The 15,000-nt window shown below is 46.5% G+C and overlaps 16 non-coding genes across 16 annotated transcripts; all 16 read right to left on the bottom strand.

Moving 5' to 3' along the window:
• Positions 1-14: 14 nt before the first annotated feature.
• On the bottom strand, positions 15-133 carry LOC128353969 (5S ribosomal RNA). The gene has a single exon (XR_008320933.1). It is a non-coding gene; the product is annotated as a 5S ribosomal RNA (ribosomal RNA).
• A 413-nt stretch (positions 134-546) lies between these two features.
• LOC128354574 (5S ribosomal RNA) lies at positions 547-665 on the bottom strand. The gene has a single exon (XR_008321090.1). It is a non-coding gene; the product is annotated as a 5S ribosomal RNA (ribosomal RNA).
• A 413-nt stretch (positions 666-1,078) lies between these two features.
• On the bottom strand, positions 1,079-1,197 carry LOC128353244 (5S ribosomal RNA). The gene has a single exon (XR_008320833.1). It is a non-coding gene; the product is annotated as a 5S ribosomal RNA (ribosomal RNA).
• A 413-nt stretch (positions 1,198-1,610) lies between these two features.
• On the bottom strand, positions 1,611-1,729 carry LOC128353239 (5S ribosomal RNA). Its single transcript, XR_008320831.1, has one exon. It is a non-coding gene; the product is annotated as a 5S ribosomal RNA (ribosomal RNA).
• A 413-nt stretch (positions 1,730-2,142) lies between these two features.
• Positions 2,143-2,261, bottom strand: LOC128354253 (5S ribosomal RNA). Its single transcript, XR_008320983.1, has one exon. It is a non-coding gene; the product is annotated as a 5S ribosomal RNA (ribosomal RNA).
• Positions 2,262-2,674: 413 nt separating this feature from the next.
• Positions 2,675-2,793, bottom strand: LOC128353234 (5S ribosomal RNA). The gene has a single exon (XR_008320830.1). It is a non-coding gene; the product is annotated as a 5S ribosomal RNA (ribosomal RNA).
• A 413-nt stretch (positions 2,794-3,206) lies between these two features.
• On the bottom strand, positions 3,207-3,325 carry LOC128353227 (5S ribosomal RNA). Its single transcript, XR_008320829.1, has one exon. It is a non-coding gene; the product is annotated as a 5S ribosomal RNA (ribosomal RNA).
• A 413-nt stretch (positions 3,326-3,738) lies between these two features.
• LOC128353221 (5S ribosomal RNA) lies at positions 3,739-3,857 on the bottom strand. The gene has a single exon (XR_008320828.1). It is a non-coding gene; the product is annotated as a 5S ribosomal RNA (ribosomal RNA).
• Positions 3,858-4,270: 413 nt separating this feature from the next.
• On the bottom strand, positions 4,271-4,389 carry LOC128353216 (5S ribosomal RNA). Its single transcript, XR_008320827.1, has one exon. It is a non-coding gene; the product is annotated as a 5S ribosomal RNA (ribosomal RNA).
• Positions 4,390-4,802: 413 nt separating this feature from the next.
• On the bottom strand, positions 4,803-4,921 carry LOC128353203 (5S ribosomal RNA). Its single transcript, XR_008320825.1, has one exon. It is a non-coding gene; the product is annotated as a 5S ribosomal RNA (ribosomal RNA).
• Positions 4,922-5,342: 421 nt separating this feature from the next.
• Positions 5,343-5,461, bottom strand: LOC128354349 (5S ribosomal RNA). The gene has a single exon (XR_008321022.1). It is a non-coding gene; the product is annotated as a 5S ribosomal RNA (ribosomal RNA).
• A 413-nt stretch (positions 5,462-5,874) lies between these two features.
• Positions 5,875-5,993, bottom strand: LOC128353197 (5S ribosomal RNA). The gene has a single exon (XR_008320824.1). It is a non-coding gene; the product is annotated as a 5S ribosomal RNA (ribosomal RNA).
• A 413-nt stretch (positions 5,994-6,406) lies between these two features.
• Positions 6,407-6,525, bottom strand: LOC128353571 (5S ribosomal RNA). The gene has a single exon (XR_008320897.1). It is a non-coding gene; the product is annotated as a 5S ribosomal RNA (ribosomal RNA).
• Positions 6,526-6,938: 413 nt separating this feature from the next.
• LOC128353188 (5S ribosomal RNA) lies at positions 6,939-7,057 on the bottom strand. Its single transcript, XR_008320823.1, has one exon. It is a non-coding gene; the product is annotated as a 5S ribosomal RNA (ribosomal RNA).
• A 7,051-nt stretch (positions 7,058-14,108) lies between these two features.
• LOC128353180 (5S ribosomal RNA) lies at positions 14,109-14,227 on the bottom strand. Its single transcript, XR_008320822.1, has one exon. It is a non-coding gene; the product is annotated as a 5S ribosomal RNA (ribosomal RNA).
• A 413-nt stretch (positions 14,228-14,640) lies between these two features.
• Positions 14,641-14,759, bottom strand: LOC128353173 (5S ribosomal RNA). The gene has a single exon (XR_008320821.1). It is a non-coding gene; the product is annotated as a 5S ribosomal RNA (ribosomal RNA).
• Between the last annotated feature and the right edge of the window lie 241 nt (positions 14,760-15,000).

Below are 15,000 nucleotides of genomic sequence, written 5' to 3'. Positions count from 1 at the left end.
TGAGAGGGAAAAAAACCTTACAGCACCTGGTATTCCCAGGCGGTCTCCCATCCAAGTACTAACCAGGCCCGACCCTGCTTAGCTTCCGAGATCAGACGAGATCGGGCGTGTTCAGGGTGGTATGGCCGTAAGCGACGAAACAGGCCGCAGAAAGCCCATTTAAACATGCTGTGACACCACTGACAGTTGCTCACACCAGCTGAGTGGCGGATAATGGTGTCTCAGCCATCAAACACATGCTATCCTTTAACAGTACTTTGATAGGAATAGTTGTTTTTTTTCTGCGGAGAAACACACAGCTGGAAGGACTGCAACCTTGTTTCTCAGGCCATTTGTGTACATGCGGGATGATTGCAGGCTTTTTACAGGCTGTAACAGTGAGAACTGGAACCCTAAAAACTACTTGGAAAGTGAGGCGTCTCAGTGCCACCTCTCTGGCGTGCATTCAGACACAGCTGGAATGATTGCAGCTTTTGTTCCTCAAAGCCCTGTGTGCGGTGATGGAGCAACAGCGCCCTCCTTTGGTGACAGCTGAGAGGGAAAAAAAGCTTACAGCACCTGGTATTACCAGGCGGTCTCCCATCCAAGTACTAACCAGGCCCGACCCTGCTTAGCTTCCGAGATCAGACGAGATCGGGCTTGTTCAGGGTGGTATGGCCGTAAGCGACGAAACAGGCCGCAGAAAGCCCATTTAAACATGCTGTGACACCACTGACAGTTGCTCACCCCAGCTGTGTGGCGGATAATGGTGTCTCAGCCATCAAACACATGCTATCCTTTAACAGTACTTTGATAGGAATAGTTGTTTTTTTTCTGCGGAGAAACACACAGCTGGAAGGACTGCAACCTTGTTTCTCAGGCCATTTGTGTACATGCGGGATGATTGCAGGCTTTTTACAGGCTGTAACAGTGAGAACTGGAACCCTAAAAACTACTTGGAAAGTGAGGCGTCTCAGTGCCACCTCTCTGGCGTGCATTCAGACACAGCTGGAATGATTGCAGCTTTTGTTCCTCAAAGCCCTGTGTGCGGTGATGGAGCAACAGCGCCCTCCTTTGGTGACAGCTGAGAGGGAAAAAAAGCTTACAGCACCTGGTATTCCCAGGCGGTCTCCCATCCAAGTACTAACCAGGCCCGACCCTGCTTAGCTTCCGAGATCAGACGAGATCGGGCGTGTTCAGGGTGGTATGGCCGTAAGCGACGAAACAGGCCGCAGAAAGCCCATTTAAACATGCTGTGACACCACTGACAGTTGCTCACACCAGCTGAGTGGCGGATAAAGGTGTCTCAGCCATCAAACACATGCTATCCTTTAACAGTACTTTGATAGGAATAGTTGTTTTTTTTCTGCGGAGAAACACACAGCTGGAAGGACTGCAACCTTGTTTCTCAGGCCATTTGTGTACATGCGGGATGATTGCAGGCTTTTTACAGGCTGTAACAGTGAGAACTGGAACCCTAAAAACTACTTGGAAAGTGAGGCGTCTCAGTGCCACCTCTCTGGCGTGCATTCAGACACAGCTGGAATGATTGCAGCTTTTGTTCCTCAAAGCCCTGTGTGCGGTGATGGAGCAACAGCGCCCTCCTTTGGTGACAGCTGAGAGGGAAAAAAAGCTTACAGCACCTGGTATTCCCAGGCGGTCTCCCATCCAAGTACTAACCAGGCCCGACCCTGCTTAGCTTCCGAGATCAGACGAGATCGGGCGTGTTCAGGGTGGTATGGCCGTAAGCGACGAAACAGGCCGCAGAAAGCCCATTTAAACATGCTGTGACACCACTGACAGTTGCTCACACCAGCTGAGTGGCGGATAATGGTGTCTCAGCCATCAAACACATGCTATCCTTTAACAGTACTTTGATAGGAATAGTTGTTTTTTTTCTGCGGAGAAACACACAGCTGGAAGGACTGCAACCTTGTTTCTCAGGCCATTTGTGTACATGCGGGATGATTGCAGGCTTTTTACAGGCTGTAACAGTGAGAACTGGAACCCTAAAAACTACTTGGAAAGTGAGGCGTCTCAGTGCCACCTCTCTGGCGTGCATTCAGACACAGCTGGAATGATTGCAGCTTTTGTTCCTCAAAGCCCTGTGTGCGGTGATGGAGCAACAGCGCCCTCCTTTGGTGACAGCTGAGAGGGAAAAAAAGCTTACAGCACCTGGTATTCCCAGGCGGTCTCCCATCCAAGTACTAACCAGGCCCGACCCTGCTTAGCTTGCGAGATCAGACGAGATCGGGCGTGTTCAGGGTGGTATGGCCGTAAGCCACGAAACAGGCCGCAGAAAGCCCATTTAAACATGCTGTGACACCACTGACAGTTGCTCACCCCAGCTGTGTGGCGGATAATGGTGTCTCAGCCATCAAACACATGCTATCCTTTAACAGTACTTTGATAGGAATAGTTGTTTTTTTTCTGCGGAGAAACACACAGCTGGAAGGACTGCAACCTTGTTTCTCAGGCCATTTGTGTACATGCGGGATGATTGCAGGCTTTTTACAGGCTGTAACAGTGAGAACTGGAACCCTAAAAACTACTTGGAAAGTGAGGCGTCTCAGTGCCACCTCTCTGGCGTGCATTCAGACACAGCTGGAATGATTGCAGCTTTTGTTCCTCAAAGCCCTGTGTGCGGTGATGGAGCAACAGCGCCCTCCTTTGGTGACAGCTGAGAGGGAAAAAAAGCTTACAGCACCTGGTATTCCCAGGCGGTCTCCCATCCAAGTACTAACCAGGCCCGACCCTGCTTAGCTTCCGAGATCAGACGAGATCGGGCGTGTTCAGGGTGGTATGGCCGTAAGCGACGAAACAGGCCGCAGAAAGCCCATTTAAACATGCTGTGACACCACTGACAGTTGCTCACACCAGCTGAGTGGCGGATAATGGTGTCTCAGCCATCAAACACATGCTATCCTTTAACAGTACTTTGATAGGAATAGTTGTTTTTTTTCTGCGGAGAAACACACAGCTGGAAGGACTGCAACCTTGTTTCTCAGGCCATTTGTGTACATGCGGGATGATTGCAGGCTTTTTACAGGCTGTAACAGTGAGAACTGGAACCCTAAAAACTACTTGGAAAGTGAGGCGTCTCAGTGCCACCTCTCTGGCGTGCATTCAGACACAGCTGGAATGATTGCAGCTTTTGTTCCTCAAAGCCCTGTGTGCGGTGATGGAGCAACAGCGCCCTCCTTTGGTGACAGCTGAGAGGGAAAAAAAGCTTACAGCACCTGGTATTCCCAGGCGGTCTCCCATCCAAGTACTAACCAGGCCCGACCCTGCTTAGCTTCCGAGATCAGACGAGATCGGGCGTGTTCAGGGTGGTATGGCCGTAAGCCACGAAACAGGCCGCAGAAAGCCCATTTAAACATGCTGTGACACCACTGACAGTTGCTCACCCCAGCTGTGTGGCGGATAATGGTGTCTCAGCCATCAAACACATGCTATCCTTTAACAGTACTTTGATAGGAATAGTTGTTTTTTTTCTGCGGAGAAACACACAGCTGGAAGGACTGCAACCTTGTTTCTCAGGCCATTTGTGTACATGCGGGATGATTGCAGGCTTTTTACAGGCTGTAACAGTGAGAACTGGAACCCTAAAAACTACTTGGAAAGTGAGGCGTCTCAGTGCCACCTCTCTGGCGTGCATTCAGACACAGCTGGAATGATTGCAGCTTTTGTTCCTCAAAGCCCTGTGTGCGGTGATGGAGCAACAGCGCCCTCCTTTGGTGACAGCTGAGAGGGAAAAAAAGCTTACAGCACCTGGTATTCCCAGGCGGTCTCCCATCCAAGTACTAACCAGGCCCGACCCTGCTTAGCTTCCGAGATCAGACGAGATCGGGCGTGTTCAGGGTGGTATGGCCGTAAGCGACGAAACAGGCCGCAGAAAGCCCATTTAAACATGCTGTGACACCACTGACAGTTGCTCACCCCAGCTGTGTGGCGGATAATGGTGTCTCAGCCATCAAACACATGCTATCCTTTAACAGTACTTTGATAGGAATAGTTGTTTTTTTTCTGCGGAGAAACACACAGCTGGAAGGACTGCAACCTTGTTTCTCAGGCCATTTGTGTACATGCGGGATGATTGCAGGCTTTTTACAGGCTGTAACAGTGAGAACTGGAACCCTAAAAACTACTTGGAAAGTGAGGCGTCTCAGTGCCACCTCTCTGGCGTGCATTCAGACACAGCTGGAATGATTGCAGCTTTTGTTCCTCAAAGCCCTGTGTGCGGTGATGGAGCAACAGCGCCCTCCTTTGGTGACAGCTGAGAGGGAAAAAAAGCTTACAGCACCTGGTATTCCCAGGCGGTCTCCCATCCAAGTACTAACCAGGCCCGACCCTGCTTAGCTTCCGAGATCAGACGAGATCGGGCGTGTTCAGGGTGGTATGGCCGTAAGCGACGAAACAGGCCGCAGAAAGCCCATTTAAACATGCTGTGACACCACTGACAGTTGCTCACACCAGCTGAGTGGCGGATAATGGTGTCTCAGCCATCAAACACATGCTATCCTTTAACAGTACTTTGATAGGAATAGTTGTTTTTTTTCTGCGGAGAAACACACAGCTGGAAGGACTGCAACCTTGTTTCTCAGGCCATTTGTGTACATGCGGGATGATTGCAGGCTTTTTACAGGCTGTAACAGTGAGAACTGGAACCCTAAAAACTACTTGGAAAGTGAGGCGTCTCAGTGCCACCTCTCTGGCGTGCATTCAGACACAGCTGGAATGATTGCAGCTTTTGTTCCTCAAAGCCCTGTGTGCGGTGATGGAGCAACAGCGCCCTCCTTTGGTGACAGCTGAGAGGGAAAAAAAGCTTACAGCACCTGGTATTCCCAGGCGGTCTCCCATCCAAGTACTAACCAGGCCCGACCCTGCTTAGCTTCCGAGATCAGACGAGATCGGGCGTGTTCAGGGTGGTATGGCCGTAAGCCACGAAACAGGCCGCAGAAAGCCCATTTAAACATGCTGTGACACCACTGACAGTTGCTCACCCCAGCTGTGTGGCGGATAATGGTGTCTCAGCCATCAAACACATGCTATCCTTTAACAGTACTTTGATAGGAATAGTTGTTTTTTTTCTGCGGAGAAACACACAGCTGGAAGGACTGCAACCTTGTTTCTCAGGCCATTTGTGATTTGTGTACATGCGGGATGATTGCAGGCTTTTTACAGGCTGTAACAGTGAGAACTGGAACCCTAAAAACTACATGGAAAGTGAGGCGTCTCAGTGCCACCTCTCTGGCGTGCATTCAGACACAGCTGGAATGATTGCAGCTTTTGTTCCTCAAAGCCCTGTGTGCGGTGATGGAGCAACAGCGCCCTCCTTTGGTGACAGCTGAGAGGGGAAAAAAAGCTTACAGCACCTGGTATTCCGAGGCGGTCTCCCATCCAAGTACTAACCAGGCCCGACCCTGCTTTGCTTCCGAGATCAGACGAGATCGGGCGTGTTCAGGGTGGTATGGCCGTAAGCAATGAAACAGGCCGCAGAAAGCCCATTTAAACATGCTGTGACACCACTGACAGTTGCTCACACCAGCTGAGTGGCGGATAATGGTGTCTCAGCCATCAAACACATGCTATCCTTTAACAGTACTTTGATAGGAATAGTTGTTTTTTTTCTGCGGAGAAACACACAGCTGGAAGGACTGCAACCTTGTTTCTCAGGCCATTTGTGTACATGCGGGATGATTGCAGGCTTTTTACAGGCTGTAACAGTGAGAACTGGAACCCTAAAAACTACTTGGAAAGTGAGGCGTCTCAGTGCCACCTCTCTGGCGTGCATTCAGACACAGCTGGAATGATTGCAGCTTTTGTTCCTCAAAGCCCTGTGTGCGGTGATGGAGCAACAGCGCCCTCCTTTGGTGACAGCTGAGAGGGAAAAAAAGCTTACAGCACCTGGTATTCCCAGGCGGTCTCCCATCCAAGTACTAACCAGGCCCGACCCTGCTTAGCTTCCGAGATCAGACGAGATCGGGCGTGTTCAGGGTGGTATGGCCGTAAGCGACGAAACAGGCCGCAGAAAGCCCATTTAAACATGCTGTGACACCACTGACAGTTGCTCACACCAGCTGAGTGGCGGATAATGGTGTCTCAGCCATCAAACACATGCTATCCTTTAACAGTACTTTGATAGGAATAGTTGTTTTTTTCCTGCGGAGAAACACACAGCTGGAAGGACTGCAACCTTGTTTCTCAGGCCATTTGTGTACATGCGGGATGATTGCAGGCTTTTTACAGGCTGTAACAGTGAGAACTGGAACCCTAAAAACTACTTGGAAAGTGAGGCGTCTCAGTGCCACCTCTCTGGCGTGCATTCAGACACAGCTGGAATGATTGCAGCTTTTGTTCCTCAAAGCCCTGTGTGCGGTGATGGAGCAACAGCGCCCTCCTTTGGTGACAGCTGAGAGGGAAAAAAAGCTTACAGCACCTGGTATTCCCAGGCGGTCTCCCATCCAAGTACTAACCAGGCCCGACCCTGCTTAGCTTCCGAGATCAGACGAGATCGGGCATGTTCAGGGTGGTATGGCCGTAAGCGACGAAACAGGCCGCAGAAAGCCCATTTAAACATGCTGTGACACCACTGACAGTTGCTCACCCCAGCTGTGTGGCGGATAATGGTGTCTCAGCCATCAAACACATGCTATCCTTTAACAGTACTTTGATAGGAATAGTTGTTTTTTTTCTGCGGAGAAACACACAGCTGGAAGGACTGCAACCTTGTTTCTCAGGCCATTTGTGTACATGCGGGATGATTGCAGGCTTTTTACAGGCTGTAACAGTGAGAACTGGAACCCTAAAAACTACTTGGAAAGTGAGGCATCTCAGTGCCACCTCTCTGGCGTGCATTCAGACACAGCTGGAATGATTGCAGCTTTTGTTCCTCAAAGCCCTGTGTGCGGTGATGGAGCAACAGCGCCCTCCTTTGGTGACAGCTGAGAGGGAAAAAAAGCTTACAGCACCTGGTATTCCCAGGCGGTCTCCCATCCAAGTACTAACCAGGCCCGACCCTGCTTAGCTTCCGAGATCAGACGAGATCGGGCGTGTTCAGGGTGGTATGGCCGTAAGCGACGAAACAGGCCGCAGAAAGCCCATTTAAACATGCTGTGACACCACTGACAGTTGCTCACACCAGCTGAGTGGCGGATAATGGTGTCTCAGCCATCAAACACATGCTATCCTTTAACAGTACTTTGATAGGAATAGTTGTTTTTTTTCTGCGGAGAAACACACAGCTGGAAGGACTGCAACCTTGTTTATCAGGTCATTTGTGTACATGCGGGATGATTGCAGGCTTTTTACAGGCTGTAACAGTGAGAACTGGAACCCTAAAAACTACTTGGAAAGTGAGGCATCTCAGTGCCACCTCTCTGGCGTGCATTCAGACACAGCTGGAATGATTGCAGCTTTTGTTCCTCAAAGCCCTGTGTGCGGTGATGGAGCAACAGCGCCCTCCTTTGGTGACAGCTGAGAGGGAAAAAAAGCTTACAGCACCTGGTATTCCCAGGCGGTCTCCCATCCAAGTACTAACCAGGCCCGACCCTGCTTAGCTTCCGAGATCAGACGAGATCGGGCGTGTTTTTTTTTTTTTATCTTTTATTATCAAAAATATATCATGATCTTATTTTATATACATTCCAGCTGACAAAACAAACATAAAAACCAACATTAAAGACATGAAACACCCCCTTTAACTAAACAAAAATACACATAGCCACAATAACACTATGTGCCAAAAGAAATACTAACAAATAAATCACATTCTCAATTTACATACATACAAGCTGACAAGACAAACATACAAACCAACATTAAAGACATGAAACACCCCCTTTAACTAAACAAAAAGACACATAGCCACCATAACACTATGTGTCAAAATAATAATAATAAAACTAATAATAATAATCATATAGATGACCAAATAAAAGAAACAATACAAAAAATAGATGTAGACAATAACTACCCCAACATAAAACCCCTAAGACATACATTTTTCCCTTCCATTACTTTTACATAATTATTGTGACTGTTGAACTGCTGATGAAAAGTGTCTTGGTCTGCTAGAAATATGGTCCTGAGGTGAGCTGTGAATGTGTTCTGAAAATATCTTGTAACATTTATTGTTTTGTTGTCAAATAATTGGTGATTCCGTCTTGTCCATAAAGATTTTCTGCCGAATGCTAGGATGGAGTTGATGAGTGTATTGTTCCTGTTTGTGTGTTTTCCTGTGATTCCAAATGTCCAAGCCCATGACCAATCTGTATCAGTGTGTGTTGTGAAGTTGCAGTGAGTCTCTAATATGGTCCTGATGTATGACTGAAACTGTTTTGATTCTGTGCATGTGTTGAAGATATGTTCCAAGTCCTCTGATTCTTTATTGCAAACGGTGCATGTTCTTGAATATTTTTCTTTGTTGATCTGATGTAATATAATCCCTGTGTAAATCCTTCTGTGTCGAATGTTAAAATCCATGTTTATTGTATTGTTGTCCATAATTGGTATGTCCAGGTTTGACCATATAGATGAGATGTCCATGTTAGGGTATTTTTCCTTCCAGTATTTCTCTGCTGTGGGGGGCCTTTTGATGAGATGTATTAATGACCGGTACCAGGTTCTTGTATTTATTTCCTTTATGTCCTTTTGCTTGAGTTGTAGCTGGGGAAGGGCGGCTCTGGTATCTTTCTCTTTCTCCTTCAACATGCTCCGCCACGTAGGGTCAAGAGCCTGTTCAAACTTTCCTTTAAGTTTTATTATATTTCCTTTCCTATAACTAACATTTTTTCCTTTTAGTTTTCCACAAATTAAATCTATGTTAAACTCACCCCTCCCATCGATTATATCTCCCACCCTGGTCAAACCAGCAGCCCGCATAGGACCGCTGGTTAGAACCCTCCCCCCGCACAAAAAAAATGGACTGTCAAGGAAAGGTAACTGCAGCACATGCTCTTTATTCCTGCACTTGGGCCAGAGGTGGGGCAGAATTTTGCCCCATGCCTCTAGTACCTCCTGGTAGAAGCCAGGTAGGCGGCTCCTGGCTTTTCCGGGGAGGAGGGCGCACAGGTTGTACGCGTCTCTCTCCCCGTACTCAGCCAGATAGCTCGCCATCCAGTCCTCCCAGGGGTACTGCCGGTCCGAATCAAGAAAATTCTTAACAATTTTGATCCTAAGTGCGTCTCTTTTGGCACCAATGTCAATTAGTCCTAAACCCCCCTCCCTTTTTTTAGCAATTAACACTCTGTGAGCAATCGAATTTCCCTTTCCCCTCCAGAGGAAGGAGGAGATTGCTGCTGTCATCGTTTTTAGAGCCCATTGCGGCAGCTCACAGGTTCCCAAAATGTGGTTAATTTTTGACAGTATCAAAGCATTAACTACAATTACCTTTCCTTTCAGTGTTAACCCTCTTGCTCGCCATAAATTTAGACTACTCTGCACTTTCCCTATCATTTCCCTCCACCCTCTGTCCCTAGCCTCACTCTCATTCTCTCCTATATATAGAACCCAGTATTTTCCTACACCCCGTGTTTTCCCCAAATCCCCATTTATTTACATAGTCTTCCACCTTTCCAATTATACCTATCTCCGATTTAGTTATGTTTATTTTTGCTCCTGATGCCATGCTGTAAGTTTTGAAGTGTTCCATGATTTTGTCTATGCCTTTCCCTGATTTGATTGTTATTGTAATGTCATCCGCGTATTGTGTTATTTTGATAGAACTGTTTGTGGGTGTTTTTATTCCTACTATTTCCTTGTCTTTAATTATTGCTTGAGCTAGCGGTTCTGCCACTATGCTGTATAATAGCGCTGATAATGGGCAACCTTGCCTCACTGATCTTTTTATTGGGAAACTGTCTGTTATTGTACCATTGCATTTTATTACACTTTTTGCATTATTGTAAAGAAGCTGTATCCAATTTATAAAACCTTGCCCATAACCTAATTCTGCTAAAACCTTGAATAAAAACTGGTGTTCCACTCTATCGAAAGCTTTTTCTAAATCTATTGTTAACAGAAGGCCCCCCTGTACTGTCATCCCTCTTACTGTATCTCTTATTGTTGCAATTGAATCTTGGATGTCCCTGTTTGGTATACTGTATGCTTGATTTGGACTGATTATCTGATCTAGAGTCTGTTTTAATCTATTAGCCAATGTTTTGGAAAGTATCTTGTAATCTGTGTTTAGCAGGCTTATTGGTCTATAGTTGGATATTTCGTTTCTGTCACCTTTGTTCTTGTATATTACTGTTATCATGCCTGTGGTGAATGATTTGGGTGTTTCTTGTTGTTTTTGCATTGTATGGTAGAGGTCGAGTAACAGGGGGGCCATCTGTTCACTAAATTTGATGTAGAAGTCAGCCGTTAGACCGTCACTCCCAGGACTTTTATTTTTGTTTAAGTTTTTGATTGCATATTCAATTTCTTCCTCTGTTAATTTGCTGTCACACCACACTTTATCCTCCATATCTATCTTTTTATCTAAGTAGGTTAATATTTCTTCAGTTTTCTCTATATCACTTCCCTCCTCCTTAAATAAGTTTGTATAATAGTCTTTTATAATTTCTAGTATTTTTATCTTGTCTTTATGGATGTTGTTATCTTGATCTTTAAGTTCTTCTATTACAGTTTTGTTCTGTTTTTGTTTTTCCAACCCCAAAAAAAACGCAGTGCACCTTTCACCCTCCACCAAATTTTGGAACCTGCACCTTATTGCTGCTCCTTTACATTTTTTCTTTTCTATGCTGTGTAATTGGTTTTTGTAACATTCGTACATTTCACAGCTTCTATTTTTTTGATTATCTAATAATATGACTTCTTCTTCTAGCTGCTTTCTAATATTCTGTTCTTCTTGTTTTTCTTTCCATCTTTTCTCTTTGCTATAATTAATACTCACTTTTTTAATTCTTTCTTTTATATTATCCCATCTTTCTATATAATTATTATCTATTTGCATTTCTGTTTTTGCATAACTAAGTACTTTTTTGATTTTTTTAATATATACCGGGTCTGTTAGGAGGCTGGAGTTAAGGCACCAGGTGCCTCCTCCCTTGATCCCTCCTTTAGCACCCAGTTGGCAAATGACAGTGGCATGATCGCTCCAGGAATTGTAACTGTAATGTATGTTGTTAATTAGCTTCACTGTGTCAGCTGCAGCCAAACACAGGTCAATTCTAGACTGCCTGAGTTTCCCTTTGACCACCTGTCTCCTTGAGAATTCTCTTTTAAATTTGTTTTGTATCCTCCATATATCTATTAAGTTGTGACTATCCATTAAATCATAAAGAGCTGTTCTACTTATGTCATTTTTATATACATTATTTATTGAAATATCTGATTTAGTTAATACTGTATTAAAATCACCTATTATTATAGTTCTATTGTTTACCCATCTTCCTAATTTGTTAAACAAACCCTTCCTTTCCTTCTCACAGTTATAGGCATATAGGTTAATTAGTCTATACGTTCTATTATTTACTTCGATATCTATAATTAATATTCTACCTTTATCGTCTTTATAAATTACTTTACTGTTCTTTACGTTATTACTATTTATTAGGGTTGCTATACCGCAGGATTTATTAGTGCCGTTATTATAATATATTTCCCCTTTATATATTTTAGTTGCTGCCTCAAGGCTGCTTTTATCCCACCTCGTCTCTTGGAGGCAGAGGATGTCGCAGCTCGGACTGGACAGTATCGCATTCATCCTGTCACAAGTGCGGAGCCCGTTGACATTGAGAGAGTGCAGCAACAACATGATTAATGGAAAAGAAAGGATTGTTACAAATTACGCTTAATCATCATTTTCCCTTATCTTTTTTCCTTCTTTTACTGATCGATGATTTATTAGAGGTGTGCTGCTTCCTAAGATTTTTAATGGTGGTGAAGTCCATCTCGGAGTCACTGTCTGATCTGCCCAAACGGCGGAGGACCATGGTGGTTGCCGAGGCCGGCTCTCTGGGGGGTGCGGCTGCCACAGGCTGCAGGTCACTCGGGGTTTCCCCCACTTCCATTGAGTCTGAGGCTTGAGATGGCTCTGGCCTCTCCACGAGCCCATTGCCGCCTCTGCCCCTTACTCCCTGGTGTAGGCCTGAGTCTATGCTCAGACCATCCATACTTGAGCCAATTTCCACATTTAGGCTCTGTGCAGCATTAGTAGGACTCAGAGCCCCCCCCTGAGAGAGAGCCTCTCTGCCAGCTCCGCCCGTGGTGCCGCTGCCCCCCACTCCGGCCTCCTCTGCTTCCTCCTCCTCCTCACTCATGTCCTCCGCTTCACTGTAAAGCTCCTCCGATCCGGACTCCACCACCGCTTCAGATTCACTATAGTTACAATTACATTCATTTACTGGGTTCCAGCACACCTCACATTTTTTAGTCTTTTTCTGTTGGTTGCTGCACTCCCTAGCATAATGCCCCTGTACTCCACACTTGTGACAGGAAAAATCAGGACAATCCCTCAGGATGTGCCCAGGCTGAAGACACGTCCTGCAAACCTTCGCTTGTCTGTCATGGATTACTCTAAAATATTCTGGTCCCATAGCTGTTTCAAACCGTGCAGAGTATGGCAGTGATTGTACTTTTTCCGTGAATTTTACTTTCAAGAAACGTGTACCGTCTGCTATCTGAGTGCCCGGCCACATCCGCCTCCTAATGGCGGATGCAGCCGAGACACCCCACCCTTCTAATTTTTGTAATATTTCTTCGTCTGAGATGTAAGCTGGCAGATTTAAAAAAGACACCATCAATTCATCATTACATAACTCTTTTACAAAAATATTACAGTTCCCTATTTTAAAACCATCTAGGAGCCGCTCCTTCCCTTTGACATGAGACATCGTGATCTCATAACTCCTGGCACCGGTCGCTCTGCACGCTATAAGCCCCCCACACAGAGCTCTGATGGCCCGCATTAACTCAAGGACCGGAACCTCCTCTTGCCCAGTAACCTCCAAGCTTACCGTCAGCTCTCTGTTGTATGCCGTCTTAGCCCCCTCTTTCGCTGTCTCCTGTTGCTGCTCTCTCTCTCCAGCTGTTTTCGTCGCTCTCTCTCCCTCTTTTTCCGCTCCGGCGCTCGCTGCTCGCTCGCCCCCCGACATGCCTTTCTCCTTCTCTGCCGCCGCTCCTGGAGCTCCTTTTCTCTCGGGCCTTCTCAGGCCTTCTCTCCCAGCCTCCCTCGATGTAACTCCAGCCCCAGGAGCTCTCGGGCCGGTCCCGTTCCGCGGCGCACGGCCGGTATCCTTCGCTTGCTGCGCTCTCTCTCCTCTCTCTCCCGCCAACATGACGGAGGCAGCCACTTCCGCGTTTTCTTTCCTGTTTCTTTCAATATTCCTCCTCTTACTCCTTTGCTCTTTATTTTTAACAAGCTCCCATTCATTCCCTTCCTCTCCCATTTCTGCTTGCTTTATATTAAGTCCGTGATCCGATTTCGTAGCCGTTTTTTCCGTCGCCGTGTTCGTTGCCATGTTATTATCCATACATAAAGAAATAAAGAAAAACTCTCCCCCGAACAGTAAAAACTGCCGGGGGGAAAAAGTCCACACACAAAACTAACTTAGGATGCACGGAAAATAATAGGATAATAAAGGAAAAGAAAGAAAACATATGAAATAAATCCAAAACAGAGGTCCGCGATCCTCTCTGCTCCAACTGGTTTGCTTCTGGCTGCCTCCACTGCGCGCGCATACGTGTTCAGGGGGTGTGGCCGTAAGCGACGAAACAGGCCGCAGAAAGCCCATTTAAACATGCTGTGACACCACTGACAGTTGCTCACACCAGCTGAGTGGCGGATAATGGTGTCTCAGCCATCAAACACATGCTATCCTTTAACAGTACTTTGATAGGAATAGTTGTTTTTTTTCTGCGGAGAAACACACAGCTGGAAGGACTGCAACCTTGTTTCTCAGGTCATTTGTGTACATGCGGGATGATTGCAGGCTTTTTACAGGCTGTAACAGTGAGAACTGGAACCCTAAAAACTACTTGGAAAGTGAGGCGTCTCAGTGCCACCTCTCTGGCGTGCATTCAGACACAGCTGGAATGATTGCAGCTTTTGTTCCTCAAAGCCCTGTGTGCGGTGATGGAGCAACAGCGCCCTCTTTTGGTGACAGCTGAGAGGGAAAAAAAGCTTACAGCACCTGGTATTCCCAGGCGGTCTCCCATCCAAGTACTAACCAGGCCCGACCCTGCTTAGCTTCCGAGATCAGACGAGATCGGGCGTGTTCAGGGTGGTATGGCCGTAAGCGACGAAACAGGCCGCAGAAAGCCCATTTAAACATGCTGTGACACCACTGACAGTTGCTCACACCAGCTGAGTGGCGGATAATGGTGTCTCAGCCATCAAACACATGCTATCCTTTAACAGTACTTTGATAGGAATAGTTGTTTTTTTTCTGCGGAGAAACACACAGCTGGAAGGACTGCAACCTTGTTTCTCAGGCCATTTGTGTACATGCGGGATGATTGCAGGCTTTTTACAGGCTGTAACAGTGAGAACTGGAACCCTAAAAACTACTTGGAAAGTGAGGCGTCTCAGTGCCACCTCTCTGGCGTGCATTCAGACACAGCTGGAATGATTGCAGCTTTTGTTCCTCAAAGCCCTGTGTGCGGTGATGGAGCAACAGCGCCCTCCTTTGGTGACAGCTGAGAGGGAAAAAAAGCTTACAGCACCTGGTATTCCCAGGCGGTCTCCCATCCAAGTACTAACCAGGCCCGACCCTGCTTAGCTTCCGAGATCAGACGAGATCGGGCGTGTTCAGGGTGGTATGGCCGTAAGCGACGAAACAGGCCGCAGAAAGCCCATTTAAACATGCTGTGACACCACTGACAGTTGCTCACACCAGCTGAGTGGCGGATAATGGTGTCTCAGCCATCAAACACATGCTATCCTTTAACAGTACTTTGATAGGAATAGTTGTTTTTTTTCTGCGGAGAAACACACAGCTGGAAGGACTGCAACCTTGTTTCTCAGGCCATTTGTGTACATGCGGGATGATTGCAGGCTTTTTACAGGCTGTA

This window comes from Scomber japonicus, chromosome 2 (genome assembly GCF_027409825.1).
Source record: "Scomber japonicus isolate fScoJap1 chromosome 2, fScoJap1.pri, whole genome shotgun sequence".
Taxonomy (NCBI): domain Eukaryota; kingdom Metazoa; phylum Chordata; class Actinopteri; order Scombriformes; family Scombridae; genus Scomber; species Scomber japonicus.
This window is presented reverse-complemented; position numbering and strand designations above follow the sequence as displayed.